The sequence below is a fragment of the Trachemys scripta genome, chromosome 12 (assembly GCF_013100865.1).
Source record: "Trachemys scripta elegans isolate TJP31775 chromosome 12, CAS_Tse_1.0, whole genome shotgun sequence".
Classification (NCBI taxonomy): Eukaryota; Metazoa; Chordata; order Testudines; family Emydidae; genus Trachemys; species Trachemys scripta.
The window spans coordinates 38,091,294-38,112,391 of NC_048309.1; the positions used below are offsets into that span (position 1 = coordinate 38,091,294).

At 41.6% G+C, this 21,098-nt stretch overlaps 1 pseudogene; it reads left to right on the forward strand.

Moving 5' to 3' along the window:
* Positions 1-661: 661 nt before the first annotated feature.
* LOC117885422 lies at positions 662-19,163 on the forward strand (annotated as a pseudogene).
* The last annotated feature ends 1,935 nt before the right edge of the window (positions 19,164-21,098 follow it).

The following is a 21,098-nucleotide window of genomic DNA, read 5'->3' on the forward strand; positions in this document are numbered from 1 at the left end:
GAACACAAGTGACACAAGCAGTACATTGACACAAGTACAGGAACCTCCACCCCAGAAGAATAACCCTAATAAATGAGCATACCACAAAGTAATGGGCAAATCTGGTAATGAATTGGTGGAGGAACACGGGCAGCATGTGATCATGTGGTACTTGTTGAGTAGTTGCTGTGGAGTGGGGAAACTGAGGCACAGACCTGAGCAAACTGTCTTTTCCTTTTTTAGACTAAGCTCCTTTAGTGAGGTCTCTCTCTCATAGAATATTTGGTAATGTCCTGTAACTTTTAAGTTAAGAATCGTGCTTAGAATAACTGTAGGACCATGCAATAAGGAGTTAAAGAGTTGTGTCTTAAAAGTAAAGATTTTAGAGCAATACTGTGACTACCTGAAAGGGCTTTTGGTAGGTATCATTAGTGAGATAAGGGAAGTAGAGATGGCTGAAAAAATTCCCTTGGCTGCTCGCTTGAGACAGGAGAAAACCAGCAGGTTAGAGAGATGGGTAATGAAGAAGGGGAAATGCACCTGGGAAATAGGTTGTTTTAAGGGTGAGAATCCCTTTATTGAAGTGAGTCTGAGCTTTGAACAATATTGGACAACCTTTAAGCCACAGGGTAGTGCAAAGGATGTGGCTGCTACATGGGCATTATTTTATGCATGTCCGGACATGGTTGAAGTGGTAAGGGGAAGGCAGGAACTGGAGCTGGAGAAAAAGCAATTAGAAGAGCAAGACCACAGTCAGGTGAGAGGCACAGGTAGAGAAGACTTTGGGCTTGTCTTCACTGGCACTTTATAGTGCTGCAAATTTCTTGCTCAGGGGTGTGAAAAAACACCCCTGAGCACAGCAAGTTTTAGCGCTGTAAAGCACCAGTGTAGACATTGCACTAGCAGTGGGAGCTGTGCACTCGGTGCTGGTAGCCACGCCCCTCTTGGAGGTGGTTTTTTTAGAGTGATGGGAGAGCGCTCTGCTGTGACTACACAAGCCATGTTAAAGTGCTGCTGCAGCAACACTGCCATGGCAGCACTTTAGAGTTGGCAGTGTAGACTAGCCCTTTATGTCTGCCTTCTGCTGAAGGGATCTTCACAATGGTGATGACAATGTAGATGTAGGAAACCACCACAGACAGTAAGGTCCCTAAAATCACCAGGGCAGAAAGCAGGAATATGAGCTTTTGCGTCACACGGGTGTCCACATACGCCAACTTCGGCAGCGGTGGGATATCGCAAAAGAAATGGTTGATCACAATGGAGCCGCAGAAAGATAAACCAGACAGTAGGACGGCTGGCATCAGTGGTGACAGGCAGCCCCCAATCCAGCAGCCTATCACCAGCTGTGTGCATGTCCTTTTGGTTGTGATGGTTGAGTATCTGAGAGGGTAACATATGGTCATGTATTGGTCATAGGACAACACCACCAGAAGGAAACACTCAGTTGTGCAAAGGAAGAAGAAGTAAGATTGCAATACACAGCCAGCAAAGGAGATAGTTCACACCTGTGTGAGCAGGATGGGAGCATCTTGGTGACTGTGGCTGAGTTGTAGTCCATGTCCAGAAAGGACATATTCCCCAGGAAGAAGTACATGGGGGTGTGGAGTCGGCTGTCCATCCTTAGTGACGTGATTATGCCCATTATGGTGAGGAGATACATTGCTAAGAAGAGGATGAAGAGTGAAACCTGTATCTCTCAGGTACTGCTCAAATTGAGGATAATGAATTCTGTCACTGAGCTACCATTCCGCAAATCTGTGGATGAGACTTCTACAATCTGCAAGAGAATACAGAACAGTACTATCATAACCTTGTGTATCTTGGGTGGTGCTTGTTAGGATAGTTGATTATTTATTTGACTGCATGTGTGTAGGATATCAGGGCCAAATTCTAACCATGGATATACATGCATGGCTCCCATGGAGTCAACGTGAGTTGGAATAAAGAGAAAATGGGATTGGGCGCATAAAATGTTGAAACCATCATGGCCTTTGGTCAACTAGGGTAATGGGAGAAATTAAGAAGAATAAGAGAACTGAAGCCTGGGATTTTTGAAGGGGCTAACGGAGTTTTGTGCTTAAGTGCCATTGACTTTCAGTGTTATTTGGGAGCCTTACTCATTTAAGGTTCCTCTGGAAGTTCAAATTTAAACCATTTGTCAATGTCAGTCTTCACAACAGAGGATATTCTGGAAATACCTACCCCAGACTCACTCTAATCTGGTATTAAAGATGAGGGGTAAAATTTACAGAAGTCCCCATGGGCCAGATTTTCAATAATATTTAGGCACCTAAAGATGCAAATAGCTTGGCCAGGAGGAAAGATATGTAACTTGCTTAGGTGCTTTTGAGAATCCCACCAGATGTTTAGCTGCATCTTTAGGTGTCTACGTGTTTTTTTTTTTTTAAATCGGTTTCTTTCTGACTTTATAAAAAAGGGTTTAGGCTTCAAAGTCACTGAGGCACTTTTGAAAAAAAAAATGCCTAAGATATTTTCAGAGATTGAAGATATATCTCTAGGGCCCATTAGTGAGTTTCAGGCTAGTGCACTGTAGGATTTCCATCCCAGTTTGCCATTCATTAACTCTCCATCTAAACTCTAAGGTTAAGAACAAGAGTTGCCAGAACAAATGTATCAATTGAAGAGCAACAAGTTACCAGAGCCAGATATCGCACATCACATCATTTCAAAGGAGATTCAGAACAAAGAAGCTGAGCTATTAGATGAAATCTCCCATTAAAGTCAGCCCCTATACCAGAGGACTAATGGGTAGAAAATGCTGTATCTAAAATTTAAAACAGTGCATGGGGAAGTGGGGAAATTACAAACACAGAATCTTTACCTCTACATCTAGGAAATCATGATATGATAAAGTTACATCAGCATGCCTTTTTCAAAGGAAAAGAGAACTGCTCTAATTTATTCAATTCTACAACTATTGGGTCAATATTGCATAAAGGACAACTAGGTGACATAGTTTATTTGGACCCTTCAATGTTCCTGACAAGATTTATTATTTTGAATATACATATGAACACAAATGAAAATTAAAAAATAGAGATATTGGAAACATCAATTATTTACCTGTGTTGTCTTCTTGACTGAAAACTGCACTAATGTCACAGCTAAGTGGACAAATTGGAGAGAGTCCAGACGAGAACAACAAAACTGATAAAAGGATTAGAAAACCTGATCTAAAAGGAAAGGTTAAAAAAAACACCCCTGTGCATGTTTAGTCTTGAGAAAAGAAGTCTGATGAGGGACTAGATAACAGTCTTCAAATATGTTAAGGGCTGTTATAAAGTTAATGGTGATCAGTTGTTCTCCATGTCCACTGAAGATACAAGAAGAAGTAATGGGTTTAATCTTCAGCAAGGAAGATTGAGATTAGATATCAGGAAAACTCTCTAACTCTAAGGGTAGTTAAGCTCTGGAATAGGCTTCCAAGGGAGGCTACTGAATCCCCATCATTGGAAGTCTTTAAAAACAGGTTGCACATACACCTTTAAAGTATGGTCTAGGTTTAATTGGTCCTGCCTCTGTGCAGGGGGTTGGACTAAATGACCTCTCATGGTCTTTTCCAGCCTTACATTTCTATGATTCTATTATTCTAGGATGATTTCAGGTCTGACACATCTTGAGGTTTACAGTTATCTTCTGGCTGATGATCATTAGGCCTACCTCCTGAGGCCTAATGAGTTCATCACCTAATAGGATGAGGAGGAAGGGAAGTCCTAACTAATTTGAAGGTGGAACTTGATAAATTTATGAAGGGAATTATAAGATGGGGTTGCCTGTGATAGCAGGGACTGGACTCAGTAGGGATTCAGGCACGAATTCTATGTTCTTTTATTCTATTTGTGCTGGCAAGAATAATTTGATAAGTAAATGTGATTGTTATTTTTATTAGCTATGCTTCAGTCACTACAGAAATGGGCACACTAGCAATATGACAGAAATGGGGAATGTTGCATAGAGAGAGATAAGCAAAGCATGATATGAATAAATAGCCTAAGATTTTTGAGGATGACTAAGGGTTTTGGGGACCCAAGAGTCATAAATCAGTGGGGTTTAGGATTCTATGACTGGAGTTTCCAAAGGAACCTAAAGGGAGTTAGATGACCAAATCCCATTGAGATTCAGTGTGAGTTAGGCCCCTAACTTTCTTAAGCTCCATTTAAAATCTCATCCCTAAAATGCTTTGGTGCTCTTTAAAAAGTTTACCTTGGATGCCTAAGTCATGTAGGAAATTCTCAGACTGGTCATAAAAGTGGAGCTTTCATGCAGAATGCCGCCATCCTGATTACCCCTCTTATTTCCCATACTGACCATGTATAATCTGTGTTTCAAATAACTCTCTTAGCTTCAAATGTAAGCTCCCTACAATGCCCTGAATCAACTACCTCACTGGGCTGTCTCCTTCTGCTTGCCTGCATCCCACATGCCCACACCCTTCTCCTCATAGGGGAATTTGTGTGATCTTCACAGTCCTTCTCCACCCCTTCTTCTTAGATGCCTCCACCTCTGGAAACTGCTTTTAGAGCAACTGAAAACTTCTTCAGCCTTTCCTCCTCTGTGTTCCTTAAGAACATAAGACTGGCCATACTGGGTCAAACCAAAGGTCCATCTAGCCCAGTATCCTGTCTTCCAACAGTGGCCAATGCCAGGTGCCCCAGAGGGAATGAACAGAAAACCATCAAGTGATCCATCCCCCGTCTCCCATTCCCAACTTCTGGCAAACAGAGGCTAGGGACACCATCCCTGCCCATTCTGGCTAATAGCCATTGATGGACCTATCCTCCATGAATGTATCTAGTTCTTTTTTGAACCCTGTATAGTCTTGTCTAGTCTTCTCAAAAGGTTCTTCCTTCAGGCTACATATATCTACATAGGCCGAGTTTTTGACTCCCTACTCATACTGGTGAGCTTTTCAAAGTTGCTGAGGGGATTTGGACACCCAGTTCCCATCCCTGCTAATGGGAATAGGGCTTCCAAATCCGATATGAGGCTTTCAAAATCTCAGCCTAAATTACTTAGGAATGTGTGCTTTTAGGAGTGGACAGGGAAAGCTCCATTATATGAGCTATATAAGAGCATATAATAGCAAGATTGCCCCCATGCTAGAACCCAGCATTCAGTTGCACATGAGTCATAGGAGCCTCCTGATACACAGCTGATAGGGGAGCTTTAATCTAGCACAGAATGGCAGAACAAGAACCAATGGCTGGAAACTGAAACTTGGCAAATTCTTGTTAGAAATTAGGCACAATGTTTATGAATGAGGGCGATTAACCACTGGAACAAACTCCCAAGGGAAGGGGTGGTTTTGTTACCCCAGATTTGAGGGGTGTGTGTACCCCAAATTTTGAAGTCGTATATTCTTTCTGTAACCAGGACTTAATAAAATAGAACACTTACTACTTAAGGGTTAATTTGAACAAGCAGGGCTTCTGGAAGCAAGGTCAAAACTAGCTGCAGGTTCTGCTAATCAGAATGGGAGGAGAGCAGAGAAAAAGTCAACAATTGAGACTGAAAGAAAATAAGTGGATGAGGACCTTGAATTTGGGCCCCTTTGATATAGAAGCTTATTGTGACTAAGATTGTTAGGAATGTTTGTTGATAGGTAGTTTATTGATGTTAGGAGACGTGATGACCCAGTAGGGGTCACTATGATTTATGCATTTTGTAAAAGTTAATTATCAAAGGATTAGATAACAAAGTGTACTTTGGAGCAGTCCTCTGAAGCTTTCCTAAGTGTAGCGCCCCTCTCCACCTGGTTACCTCCTTTAATGACAATCGGCTTACAGGTTTTGATGGACAGGTCTGGGTTCTTTTGCATCCCGCCACCCACTCAGCAGGGTGAATCTTTTTTTCTTCTTTTTATATGAAATTATTTGGTGGTGCCTCCACCTCCCTCACTCCTTCCTGGCAGGGTCACCAGGGCAGCTTGGGAGGAAAATTCTAACTACAGAGTAATCCTCACTTACTTGCCAGATAGTTGGAGACTTCCAAGAAATAACACAACACATAAAAATATATTCAACACAATAATTATATTAAACAGGCAACAAATACAACATAACAGGGTGAAACACTATTTTTAGGGTCACCGGTACCCACACTGAAAACAGCCATGACTTGATGTAACAAGTGTAAAATTAGTGTCCTGTTGGTATGCATACTTTGCTGGGGCCCTTGATGACCTATAAAATTCTCTGCAGTGGTTAAGCAGTGTGGCTGACTGGGTTCAGTACAGCCCAAAGGACCCACAAGTGGGAGGAGGTGGTGAATCCCTCCCCAGGTATAATAAGCAGCAGGTAATAAAATCCTCAAACCCTTACTCCCTGGCTTGAGGACACAGTTCAGGGAGTAGGGGATCCCCAAAACAAATTCCCTGACTAACTAACTAAATTTGTTAATCTCTAAGGTGCCACAAGTACTCCTGTTCTTCTTTTTGCGGATACAGACTAACACGGCTGCTACTCTGAAACCTAACTAAAAGACAGTGCACTCACGGACTCCATGAATGATCTTCAGGTTTGAAGATAATGCTGGACTCTTCAGTCACTGCAGAGGGGCTGCTGTCTGCTGTCAGGGATCCTCCTCAAGCAGGAATCAGGTTGTGTTGGTCCCAGGATTTCCCCTCACCACAAAGGGGTGCAGGGCTCAAGGTGTAGATTATACAACTACCCTAACATCCAAACTGTAGCCTCCTAGCCCAGCCTTCAGTCATACACTCAGCAGGTAGCTTCCTTGGACAAGCAGAGCTGATCATGTGGTGACTAGTCTCACCTAGGGAGCTGGAGGTGAACCCAGCCTGGCTGAGGAAATTTCTCAGCAAACGCTACCAATTGGGACTCATCCGTGGGGAAAGAAAACCCAGGTGAGGGATCGGCTGTCAGGTCCCTAGAGGCCAGTTCTCAGAGGGAACCCTGCTTGCAGGCCTGGGACTCACCAGCTCCCCACAAAACCAGTCCTGTCCTTGCCCTGGCTGGCTCCCGCCTCTCCTGAACTCCCTGGGAGGGGCATCTCACTCCCTATTGGTTGCCGGGCAGACTCTGATTTTGCCTTGGCTCCTCCTCCCAGAGCTGCCAGCAGACAGAGCTCCAGGAATTCATGTAATCTCCTTGGGGGTTACACTAGAAATGTTTTTCCTGACACCTTACGCCCCAGTGGGGAAGTGACCAGCTATTGCGGAACTTCTAAAAATTACTCAATACCTGGATTCTAGGTAATGATTTGGGATGTTCTAAACCCATTGCTTATGTCTGTGTGTGCTTAAATCTAATAAGTTGTAGTTTTAGATAAGAACACGCTTACTTGTATTAATCTTTCATAAAACAGAATTGCTGTGTGCCCTCGACATATTCCTGACACCGCCTGGAGTAAAACACTTACATTACCACTGCTTTGGGTTCTGAAAACCATGGGTAACATTTCTGGGTAAGATTCTCCATTTCTTGATGTTTTCATATCAAGACATGCTGCCTTTCTGGAAGATGTACTTTAGCCAAACACAAGTTACTCGGCTCAACACAGGAATTCCTTGGTGAAATTCTATGGCCTGTGTTATACAGAAGGGTAGATTAAATGTCCTACAGGTCCCTAGTGGCCTGAAAATCTCTGATTTTTTCTTGCTATTAAGAAATATCAACTTCTTAAAACTAACAAATATTATGACCAACAATCTTCCACTTGCAATTTGTTTTCCTTCCTATACAGTTTGCCTGAACATCAAGAGCAGAGGAAATAATTTGTAATGAATTATTGGTAGGATGCTTTTCACCACTTTGGTCCAATGGATGGGTGGATAAATGGCCTAGAGACTTGGGAAAAGGCTGGTCACTCCAGAGATCTGGGCTTCCTCAGAAATTTAGGCTCTTCCACAGATTTTTTGAGTAAGCTTCACCAAGTCCCTTAATTGAACCTGTGCCTTAACTATATAAAAGGGAGCTGATGCTTATCTAGCTCAGAAGGTGCTTGTGTAGACAATAGTTGTGAACTGTTGAGGTAATGAGAGACATATGAGCACATGAAGCCAGATTGTTAAAGGTATTTTGGTCCCAAAAGATGTAGATAGTCACCTAGTGGGATTTTCAAAAAGACCTGAGGGGTTAATACCATTGAAATGATTGAGTTTCAGACAACTAGGCAATTTTGAAAAATCCCCTCCAGTCCTATCTTCTTATGAATCTATCCCAGATTGTACACAGAGCTAGGGCAGGGTGTTGCCTTACCATTGCTAATTCTGGGTTCATCTCCATACAGTGCATGTAGTGTACTCAACAGCCTCCTCTGTGACTGCATAAAACAGGCTGAGACTTAAGATGGCCCTCTGTTGTGATACTGGGTAGCACAGTCTGAGAGCTGGGCAGCCAGAAAGAACCACAGCATCACTCTGTCTCCAGCAGCCTCAATACAGAATCCTTTTTGTATTCATTGGACTTCAGTCCTGTTGTGTGGGACATTGCAGGCATGGTTGACAGAGCACTGCAGAACCTCACAGTGATGAACACCAGAGTTACAAACTGACCCGTCATCAACACACCTTTGGAACTATCAAGGAGCGAATATAACAATTAGGGAATATATGGACATCTTAAAGAAGAGTTTTTATCACAAAGAATGCTGGGGAGAAAACTCCTTCCAGATAATAAAAATGAGATGCAGTGAAAAAGGGAGATGTCAAAAGAGGAGGTGAAGAACCAAACTGATCAACTGTATATAGCAACTTGAGAAAAATGATGAGCTTAGGTAAGTCAAATAATTTTGAAACAACCTTAAAATGAAGAAGCTGAGTTTTTAACAAAATTATTAAAGTAGGTTGAAAATGTTTTGCCAACGTGTTTTTAATATGGATTTTTTTAAAACAAAATGGATATGTTCACCAAAAAGTCCATTTTTATAGAACATTTCACATTTCTGAGTTTTCATTAAAGAAAACTGCCCTCCATCTAACTCTCCACTGCACGCCCACCCATCCCAAACTGCCGCCCAATTTGCATTGTTTGATTTTTGGGAATCAAAAGAACCCAAAGTGCTTTTCTTATTTTCTGGTGTTTTGGGTTTTCAGCAAAAACTTAAAAAACAATTGAAGAAAAATTTCAATGCAAATAAAAAAAAGTGTATTCATGTTGAAATGTTGGTGGGTAAAAGGATCCTTCCTTGACTAGCTTTAAAAATGGTGTTTTCTGTCATCAAGGCAAGCAACTATACTACAAGTCAGGACAGTTGCAAATATGGATTTTTTCTTTACAGAATAGCTAGTGATGATTCTGTGGATTACAGGCAAGTCAATCTTACTTCAGTTCCAAATGATGGATGGATGGATGGATGGATAGAATATGAATAGAATTATAAAACACCTAGAAGAGAATGAAAGGATAGGGAATAACCAACATCAATAAGGAAAATTGTCAGCAAAATGGAGCGCCCAAGAAGAAGGATAAGCAACATGATATAATAGCTAAGGCAGTGGTCTTTGACTAAAGAGGCAAGAGTTCTTTTCCCGGTTTAGCTACTCACCTGCAGTGTGACCTTGGATGAATTACTTTGCTTCTCTTTATCTGTCTTTTCTAGACAGATGGTTAGTTACTTGGGATAAGGACTATCTCTCGTGATGTGAATGTCTAGCTCAATGAAGGTCTGATCTCAGTTAATGACCTTATATGCTGCCATACAAAATGTAATAATAACTTAAATCAAAGGGCTTTTGTTTGGTGCCCATAGTGACTAAAGAGAACTGGTTGGTTTAATTTATTAGGATTTCCAAAAGCCTTTGACAAAGTCCCTCACAAGTGTCTGTTAAAAAACATGAGAGCATCAAAGTTGAAAGAGCAAGTACTATAATGGATCTGAAACAGGATCACAGTTAGGAAACGAAGAGCAAGAATAAATGGTGAGGTTTCACTATAGCAAAAGGTTTCACCAAGGACATTGGGGTTTCACAAGTTTTCCTGGTATGAGTTGTGTAATGTATGATCTGGAAAAGGAGATGAGCAGTGAGATGGCAAATTTTTGCAGATAATAGAAAATAATTTAGGGTAGTAAATACCAGAGAAGACTAAGTAAGTTCAGAGTCACCTCACTAAGCTATTTGAATAGGCAACATGTTGAAAACTGTAAGATAATGCAAACTGAAGGGAAAAATTTGAACTCTTCCTGCCCCTTACTGGGCTCCAATATAACTGTGTGAACTCATGGGAGAGACATTGCAGACAACTCCATGAAGAGCTCTACTCAATGTGCAATATCGGTATTGCTAAAAGCAGACAAAATTTTAGGATGCCAAAGGAATGGGATGGGGACTGATACAGACATAAATTCCTCACTAGGAATTCTATGTTCAGTTCTGGGGACCATCCAGAAAAGGAGATAGCATGGCTTTCAGGGATGAGCAGCAAAAACTGATTAGTGACATAAACAGATTGGGAATATTTCGTTTCATGTGGAGAAGAGGGGAAATGACAGATCAACATGATGGGTGAGGTAATATCTTTTATTGGACCAATAGCTTTTATTGGTGGAAAGGACCAGTTTTGAGTTTCACAGAGCTCTTCTTCAAGTGTGTGGAAGGTGTCCACAGTAGTACAGCTAAATCTAAGTTGGGACAGTTTGTTAAGCATAAAGAGTTGCAGGAGACCACTTAATATGAAGTGGCCACTTAACACCTCTGCAGGTAGAGACTGTTATACAAAATAGGAAATGGGGAAGAAAAAATATATTGAGGTCCCCTTACTTCCTCTTTCCTAGTCAAGGAAACTGAAAGGTATCTAATTGAAAATGTCCTCACATATGTATAAACAGTGCCTAGTCGGATTACAAAGAAAGAATTGGGCATTGATTCAATTCAAAAGGTTACTCACCATTTCCTTAGACAGCAAAATAAATTATTAGTAGAGCTTACAATATTTGTACAACATCTGACTTCTGAGAGGTTGTATGACTGGTTTATCTGAAGAGCCTTGCATTCACAGATTATAAGTAGTACCTTAAAAGGTGATTAACTGTCTGGTCATAGCAAAAAGGACAAAAATCCCTGCCTTTTCCATTTTTTAATTTATGGCATAAAATGAATGTAAACACCCTAAAATATTGATTCACATCTAGGATTTTTGGCTCTATTGTTCTTGACCCAAAGGCTGCATCATCTTCCTATGAACCTTGAAGCTTACCGGAGTATTTAACTTGCAGTTCCTCTCATCTGAGGCCCGATTACTTCATCATCTCCTGGGATGGAATTTGGAGCATAAGGTGATTGATTGTGCACCTCTACTCCGATATAACGCTGTCCTCGGGAGGCAAAAAATCTTACTGCATTATAGATGAAACCACGTTATATCGAACTTGTTTTGATCAGCCCGAGTGTGCAGCCCTGCCCCCCCAGAGCGCTGCTTTACCGTGTTATATCAGAATTCATGTTATATCGGGTCGTGTTATATCAGGGTAGAGGTGTATTTGCATTGAGGTGAAAGATCTGATCAGATAATAGGATCATTCTGTAATTGAATAGTGAGTCCAGCTATTGCAGAAATTCATTAGAAATACACACTCATCTGGGTCCATTTGGATCTGGAGTTTTGATTCAAATTTTAGCTCCAAGTCTGAATATGTCAGACTACAGTGTTGATCCATAAACTAGAGCATCCTGTATTTGGCTTTGGTTAATATATGGGAAAGGTAAAACAAAAAAACATTACCCACTGGAACAACGTACCCAGGACTGTGTTGGAGTCTCCATCACTGGCAATTTTTAAATGTTTAAAATGTTTTAAATCTGCACTCTGGGAGAAGGGAGGACAATAGTCCAGAGGACAATCTTTCAGCAAACATTCAGGACTATAGACTTTGATATTGCCATTCAGAGCTCCTACTGAGCCTCCAACATCAGTTTAATCAGGCTCAGAAATGGGAACAGGAAAATAGGACTGGGTGCTGGATTTAAAAGCATAGGCTCAGAGAGAGGGGGAGCTCAAGTGAGCCCAACCTCCGGGGACTGGGGCATCTAGGATAATATAGGTCTACCTTGGACTCCAGGTAAGATAGACATGTGTAGATGCTTTGTTATTTTAAAAATCCTTTTCTCTTATGCTTTGTGAGCAATGGCCAATGTGCAAGGTGCTGCAGCCCCATCTAGGAGTGGGAGAATCACAGAATTCCACTCCTGGGAGGTAAAGGCATGAAGCCTGGGATTTGAAGGGGTGCACTCAGCGAGACCAGAGAATGAGTCAGAGCTTCAGTGAGCCCTGAAACCATGAGAAAGCCAAGGCCCTGATGGCATGTAGGCAGGGATTTTAAAAGATGCCTAAAGAAGTTAGATGACTAAGTTTCAATGACCTCTAATGGGAGTTGGGCATCGAATTTGCTGAAGTCCTTGAGGAGAAAATAAACTTCCTTTGGTCTTCTGCTCAAGCAATCGGGTGTTTCCCCCAGTGTAATGGCCAAATGCAAACACTGGCAATTACATGATGCTGACTCAGAATTCTTCCTCATTTTTAAGAGCCTGAGAAGTTACAGTCAGAGAACCAAATTCCAGGTTGTGATAAGGCCCTTTACACACTTCTACAATTCTCCTCATGCAGAAGCAGTGCAGGGCCATTGTGCACAGAGCAGTCCATTCTCCCACAAAGCAACACATGCGCATCCTTAGACATAAGGACTTGGCACAGATGTGGCCAGTGGTGGAAATTAGTGTATTGGGAGGGGTAGCGGCCACTCTGAGCTACTCTAACTCACTCTTGTGAATGTGCAAATCCCTCGGAGAAGCCTAGAATTTGAGATTCACAGAGATATCTTAAAGCCATCTTTACCCTCCACTGGGCCCTCTGCACTACACCTCCTCAGAGGCACAGCATAGAATCTAATGTACAGTGTATAGAATGTAGTGTAGTCAAGTATGGCAAGCTGGGGCTAAACTCTGTAGCAAGGTCTCTGGATTATTTTGAGATCTGGTGCAGCAGACTGGGAATTCTGCAGGAACTTGATTTCAAGTTTTAAACAGCTGGCTCTTAATTAATTTATCATGAAAATGAATAAAACAATCAGCGCACTAAAGTCAATTTGTTCTCCTATGTCTTCCCATTTTAGTTTCCAGCATGAAATCGATGTGCTTATGGACTATACCACCTGGCATTATGATGTTGTTGGGCAGGGGAGGGGAGTTTGACTTACAACAACTCTTTAGGAGACAGTTAATAATTTGGGCACATGGGATAGTGTGGGAAGCAGTTTAAAATAAGCAGACTAACCATGTGAGTCTGCCAAATAAATCAGCAGTAAATAACTAACTATGTGGCAGTGAGATTGTCCTCATTAAGTTTCAGAGTTAACATATGTGACAAAGTGGGGGATTTTCTTAGTGTTATGTGATGAAATGAGGGATTTTCTGTGTGTGTTTTCCATATGCTCTGCATGTTTGACGAGGTGGTGGAAGAGGGTGTTTGTTGTTACAGAGGACCAGGTGTGACCTCACCTAGCAGCCTGGACCCCAGACAATGGCCTGTACACTGTGGAACTTAGCAACTGGTGACCTGGAGGCCCACCTCATCTTTGAAGCCAGATGGTTCTGGCCAATGGGAGGACAAAGGGCTGAGGAGAGAGGTCCCTAGTGATCTGGAAGGCAGCCAGTTCTGGCCAGTGGGAACAAAGGGTGGAAGAGAGAGGATTCAGGTGACTTGTGTGCCCAGGAATGAAGATAAAGGATGGAGAAGGGGCTTTTGGGAAAGTGATATAGGGTGGTCAGCTGGAAGGAGGACGCTTCTCGACTAAGGACAAATCAGGGCCTTGAGCTCACATGGACTGTGCTGAGAATTTCTAGGCTTGAGGGACTTCTTGTGCTGTGTTCCAGACATACAAGAAACCCTTCTGTTTTACACTGGCTGAGAGTCACTGCAGTCTAGAGATCGGGGTGGCATTGCTACCTGTGGGTTTGGGGGCCGGGGAGTCCAGAGTGAGTGGACTCCTTGAGAGGTCTCATGGAGACAGATAGGTGTGCTGAGGGCTCAGAGGTGCAGTCCCAGGAGGCAGCGGGGCCAAAGAGCCTAACCCCAGAGACAGAGTGCAAGCCTCACGGAGGGCTATCACACTGAAGGGGGTTACTCACAGGGACTGTACGGAGCCAAGAGAGCACTGATCCTGTGAGTCTGAGACAATATCCCATTTAAGTGAATAACGGAAATTCACATTTCTCTCTGAACTAGTCTGCAGACACAGGAGGAAATTCAATTCATAGTGGAAATGTTTGCTTATATTTTCAGGGCTACCTAGGTAGATGCACAGTTCCCTAAAACTACAGGGCAGATTTGAAAATCTCTGCTATAATTAGGCTTGTCAGAATCTAATTTTTTTTAAAAACTTTGACAGATAACATAGCTATTTATGTTTAAGCACTTTTTCTATGTGTATCAATTTAAAATTTCACAGTTGCACAAAATTATCGGGTTTAAGTATTTTTTTCTGACTTTTATTAATATAAATGTTCACAGTTGCAGGACATTGTGGGTGGCTCAGGCTAGAGGGCAGATCAATCAACAATTATTTATTGTCAGTGGACATTGATTTCAAAAACTTGAAGATTTATAATGGTTAAAACACGAATTGCCAACAGCACATCTCAAAACAAACTAAGTAAATATCCTTAAACCAAACTCTAAGAAGTTATAAAGCAACATTTGTTTTCCTTTCTCTATCTGTAAATTTCAACTATGGACTAAAATATTTGTGTGTGTACAGTGCAATTGACATTTACTGACATTTACCAATAAAAATTGAATCCTCCCAAACTTAGCTATAATGTCTTTGTGTCTTCTGTGCAATGCACCCTACATTTCTTGGAACTTACCATGTCTCTGTACAGAAAGGAGCTAGTAAGCAATGAATAAATAAATATATATACAGATATATAAATGATAATTGATTCACTGCTGTTTGTGGTACATACTAAAGGTTATTTTCAAATATTTGGATGAGGATGATGGTGAAGAAAAAGAAGAAAAGCCGTACTAACAGAAGATGAAAGTAATGATGAAAAAGAGCAAAAGAAGACAATGACATTTTTCATGGAGGATAGGTCCATCAATGGCTATTAGACAAGATGGTCAGGCATGAAACCCCATGCTGTGGGTGTCCCTAGCCTCTGACTGCCAGTTGCTGGGATAGGATTACAGAGGATGGATCACTAGATAATTATTCTGTTCTGTTCATTCCTTCTGAAGCATCTGGCACTGGCCATTGTTGAAAAACTGGTATTTGACTAGATGTACCATTGGTCTGACCCAATCCTGGCCATTCTTATGTTCTTATGCACAAATAGTTAAGAAGATGATAATGATAATGACAAGAAACAGCATCAGTAAAAGAAAATCTGAGAAAGAAGACAAAAACATGATGATGAAGATTATAATGAAAAGGAAGAAAAAGAAGAAAGTGAAACACCAGCAAAAGAAGAAGTAGAGGCTAAGGAAGAGGAGTATAACATTTATTCACATCCTAAAGATCACATTTTTCCAAGCTTTTTTCCCATCCTTGTTCCACAAGGTATAAATGATGGGGTTTAACATTGGTGTAAAAATGCTATATAATAGTGAGATCAGTCTGGTGCTACCCTGTGAGTAACTTGAACTGGGTCTCAGGTAAGTGAATATAGGACTGCCTTTTGTACAGAAGGACCACAGTCAGGTGGGATGAACAGGTGGAGTATGCCTTCCTCTTACCCTGGGAAGAAGGCATATTCAGTATGGTCGAGATGATGTAAGTGTATGATAGATGGATGCAGGCAAAGGGTGTCCAGGCTATAAGCAGACCAATGAAGATGAGCAGGCATTTGTTGAGGGAAATGTCCCAACATGACAGCTCAGCTTTAAGCAAAAGTCATGGTACTGTCTCTCAGGAGAAAGAAGGACTACAAACCTCATTTCTTGATTTTCAAGGGGGATATTTCCCAGCCCGGAATACCTGTTCTCTACTACTCGAGTGAAAGCAGGTCTCTTTTAGCTATTAGTAGGTCCCTTGTTCTCTTCTGGGTCCAGCTTGTAGAGGAAGACATAACATGAACATAGAGCCATTATTTTACAATTTTGACCACTCCTATAGACTTTGGACCTGAAGCAAGCATAATACATCTTGGACACTAGAGGAAATACACAGTGAAGTGGCATTTATAAGGAATAGCCAGCATGATCAATAACAGATCATGCCAAACCAACCTATTCTCCTTCCTTGACAGGATTACTGGGTTAGTGGATGTGATGACACAGTAGACGAGATACATCTTGATTTTAGTAAGAAGGGTTTTTACACAGTCCCACATGACATTCTCATAAACAAAGTAGGGAAATGAGGTCTAGATGAATTATTATAAGTTGGGTGCATAACTGGTTGAAAGACCAAATTCCAACAGTATGGTTCGCTGTCAAATTGTGAAGGCGTATCTAGTAGGATTGCACAGGAGTCAGTCCAGGGTCCGGTGCCATACAATATTTTCATTAAGAATTTGGATAATGGATTGGACCATGTGCTTATAAAATCTGCAGATGATTCCAGGTTGGGAGGGGATGCAAGCACTTTGGAGGACAAGATTAGAATTCAAAAAGACCTCGACACCTGGGACAATTGGTCTAAACTCAACATGATGTAATTCAACAAAGATAAGCACTAAGTACTTCACTTAGCAAGGAAAAATCAAATGCACAACTACAAAATGGTGGATAATTGGCTAAGTGATAGTATTGCTGAAAAGGATCTGGGGTTAGAATCACAGAATCATAGAATATCAGGTTAGAAAGGTACAAGCTCCAGATGGTAAACAGGTATAAGGGTTAGATCAAGGTCAGGGAGTCAGGATATCTAGTTTCTATTCCTGGCTCTGGGCAGGAAAAGGGATCTAATGGATAGAGAGCGTTAGTAGGAAGAAACTGTAAACTCCAGGTTCTGTCACTGACCAAACTGAAATGTTTAGTCTTGAATCATAGAGTATTAAGGTTGGAAGAGACCTCAGGAGGTCATCTAGTCCAACCCCCTGCTCAAAGCAGGACCAATTCCCAACTAAATCATCCCAGCCAGGGCTTTGTCAAGCCAGGCCTTAAAAACCTCTAAGGATGGAGATTCCACCACCTCCCTATGGAACCTATTCCTGTGCTTCACCACCCTCCTAGTGATATAGTGTTTCCTAATATCCAACTTAGACCTCCCCCACTGCAACTTGAGACCATTGCTCCTTGTTCTGTCATCTGCCACCACTGAGAACAGCCAGGCTCCATCCTCTTTGGAACCCCACTTCAGATAGTTGAAGGCTGCTATCAAATCCCCCCTCAATCTTCTTTTCTGCAGACTAAACAAGCCCAGGTCCCTCAGCCTCTCCTTGTAAATCATGTGCCCCAGCCCCCTGATCATTTTCATTGCCCTCTGCTGTACTCTTTCCAATTTGTCCACATCCTTTCTGTAGTGGGGGACCCAAAACTGGATGTGGCTTCACCAGTGCTGAATAGAGGGAACTAATCACTTCCCTTGATCTGCTGGCAGTGCTCCTACTAATGCAGCCCAATATGCTGTTAGCCTTCTTGGCAACTAGGGCACACTGCTGACTCAGATCCAGCTTCTCATCTACTGTAATCCCCAGGTCCTTTTCTGCAGAACTGCTTTGTCCTTGTTTATAGACCATTCCCCTTTCTGTGGCAGCAAAGTGAAGACATGATCATGGAGAATCAAACCATGCCAACTGAATTCATTCTCCTAGGATTTTAGTATGTGATGCTGACAGACCAGGTGCCAGCTCAAGCTGAAGCCCAATGTAAATTCATTTGTGAATTAGTGTAGATCAAAGTGATTGTTAAATGTTTTTGGTATTTAAACTTTATGAAAAGTAGTAGGATGTTACATGCATTGTTTTTACTTATCCTGTTATAATGTAATAGCAAATATTTATATTGTAAATGCCCCTGTAACTGAATAACCCATCAAAGGAGGTAGAAGTTGCATGGAATGCAAATGAAGAACTTTAAAAGAAAAGTGCTAATTTCAAAACACGTGGTTATTGTCTGTGGTGATCAGAAGTCAAAAACTCTAAATGCTTTCCTCACTCCCTGTCAGCAAAGGAAAAGCCCATGTGGGTAGTGATCCTACTGGTTCTTTTCTGTGAGAAAAAGATGTAAGCATGGATTCAGGGAAAAATCCTTCATCTCTGGACTGTTTGGATTCTAACAGCATAGAACAACTGAACGAGAAGACGAAGATCCCCAGAGTTATTCTGGATAGCCCTGAGAGACTTTTGAGAAACTGGCAGATTACTACATCTCTGCTTCCATTTGGAATAATAGACTGTGACTCACCTGTACATATATTTTACAGGGGTTACATTTCCTATGTCTTGGGTCATCTCCATTATCTCCATCTTCACTCTCTTGGGGAACATTCTTATAATCTTTTCTTCTTTGTGGAACCACATCTCCAAACCCAAATATGCATCTTCCTGGGGAACCTCTCCCTTCTAGAGGTCTGCCAGACCACCACCATACTACAGATGCTGTTGCACCATTCCTTGGGTAGAAGCAGAATCTCCTATGTAATATTTGTGGTACAACTGTATTTCTTCCTTTCCTTTGTGGGTGCTGAGTGCATCCTACTGGCCACCATGGCATATGACTGCTACATGGCCATATGTAACCCACTGCGCTAAACCGTGCTCATGAATAGGCGGATTTGAAATTTGCTGCTGTACATCTCTTGGCTGAGTGCTGCACTCAACACAGCTGTGCACATCTTTCTCACCATCCACCTGCCCTTTAGGGAGGCCAACAGGGTCAGCTATTTGTACTGTGACATCCCGCCTTTGCTGGCCCTTTCTTGTGCAGACATCTCTTTCAATGTCACCATGATACTGGTGTCCAGGATCTTCACCAGGTAGAGCCCCTCCCCGTGCATCGGACATTTGGGTGAATACATTGTTTTTAGGATACCAAAGATACATTCTCCTCAGGACCTAGTTCACTGTAGTCCTGTTCTACTATGGAAGTGATATCTTCATGTATGTAAAACCTCTTTCTAGCTACTCATTGGACAATGACGGATTAATCTCCCTGATCTACAGCATTGTCAGCCTTATGTTAAACCCAATTATCTACATTCTGAGGAACAAGGATGTGAAGGGAGCCATGAAAAAGTTCCTTGTGAGGAAAATGTTCTTCTAAGAGAATCAATAATACTTGCATTGGCACCTACTTCTACCTGTGGGAAGTGAGTGGGATGTAGTATGTTAGAACAATTGGCATCTGGGAGTCAGGACTCCTGGTTTCTACTCTGTCCTCTGAAAAGGGAGGAGGTTTTAGTAGTTGGAGGGGGCTGCTGGGAGTCAGGAGACTGACTTACATTTGATGATGTTTGGAGGGGAATGGGCCTACAGGCTGGAGCAGGGTAGTTGAAGCCTCAGACTGTTGTAAAAAACTTTCATGTCTATGGAAGAAAGCTTTTATAGGGGTGTTAAATGTTACTACTATGTGTCTTCAATACCACAGTAAATTGGCGCTGCTACCATCGCTGCAGCGGTGTCAATTTAGCGGGTCTGGTGAAGTCAATGGGAAAGCACTCTCCCGTCATTGTCTGTAATCCACTTCAAGAAGAGGCAGAAGCTACGTTGCCAGGAGAGAGTCTATCCACAATGACTCCAAGCTCTCTTTTTTGAGTGGTAACAGCTAATTTAGACCCCATCATTTTATATGTATAGTTGGGATTATGTTTTCCAATGTGTATTACTTTTCATTTATCAACATTGAATTTCATCTGCCATTTTGTTACTCAGTCTTGAGGGATCCTTTTGTAGCTCTTCACAGTCTGCCCGGGACTCTCTTGAGTCATTTTGTATCATATGCAAATTTTGCCACCTCACTGTTTACCCCTTTTTCCAGATCATTTATGAATATTTTGAATAGGACTGGACCCAGTACAGACCCCTGGCGACACCACTATTTACCTCTCTCCATTCTGAAAACTGACCATTTATTCCTATCCTTTGTTTCCTATCCTTTAATCAGCTATCAATCCATGAGAGGACCTTCTCTCTTATCCCATGATAGTTTACTTTGCTTAAGAGCCTTTGGTGAGGGACCTTGCCAAAGGCTTTCTGGAAATCCACTGGATCTCCCTTGTCCACATGCTTGTTGACCCCCCTCAAAGAATTCAGGTAGATGGGTGAGACATGATTTCCCTTTACAAAAACCATGTTGTCTCTTCCCCAACAAATTATGTTCATCTATGTGTCTGACAATTCTGTTCATTACTATAGTTTCAACCAGTTTTCCCAATACTGAAGTCAGGTTTATTGGTCTGTAATTGCCAGGATCCCCTCTGGCACCTTTTTAAAAATTGGCATCACAATCGCTATCCTCCAGTCATTTGGTACAGAGGCTGATTTAAATAATAGGTTATATACTACAGTTAGTAGTTCTGCAATTTCACATTTGAGTTCGTTAAGAACTCTTGGGTGAATATGATTTGGTCCTGGTGACTTATTACTGTTTAGTTTATCAATTTGTTCCCAAACCTCCTCTAATGACACCTCAATCTGGGAGAGTTCCTTAGATTTGTCACCTAAAAAGAATGGTTCAGGTTTGAGAATCTCCCTCACATCCTCATCTGTGAAGACAGATGCAAATAATTTATTTAGTTTCTCCACAAAGGCCTTATCATTCTTCAGTGCTCCTTTAGCCTCTTGATCATCCAGTGGCTCCACTGGTTGTTTAGCAGGCTTCCTGCTTCTGATGTATTCAAAACAAATTTTGCTATTACTTTTTGAGTCTATGGCTAATTGTTCTTCACATTCTTTTTTGACCTTCCTAATTATATTTTTACACTTCATTTGCTAGACTTTATGCTCCTTTCTATTTTCCACATTAGGATTTAACTTCCACCTTTTAAAGGATGACTTTTTGCCTTTCACTCCTTCTTTTACTTTGTTGTTTAGCCATGGTGGCACTTCTTTGATTTTCTTACTATGTTTTTTTTAATTTGGGGTATACATTTAAGTTGAGCCTCTATTATGGAGTCTTTAAAAAGTTTCCATGCAGCTTGCAGCAATTTCACATTTTTGCACTGAAATCTTTTAATTTCTGTTTAACTATTAATTCATT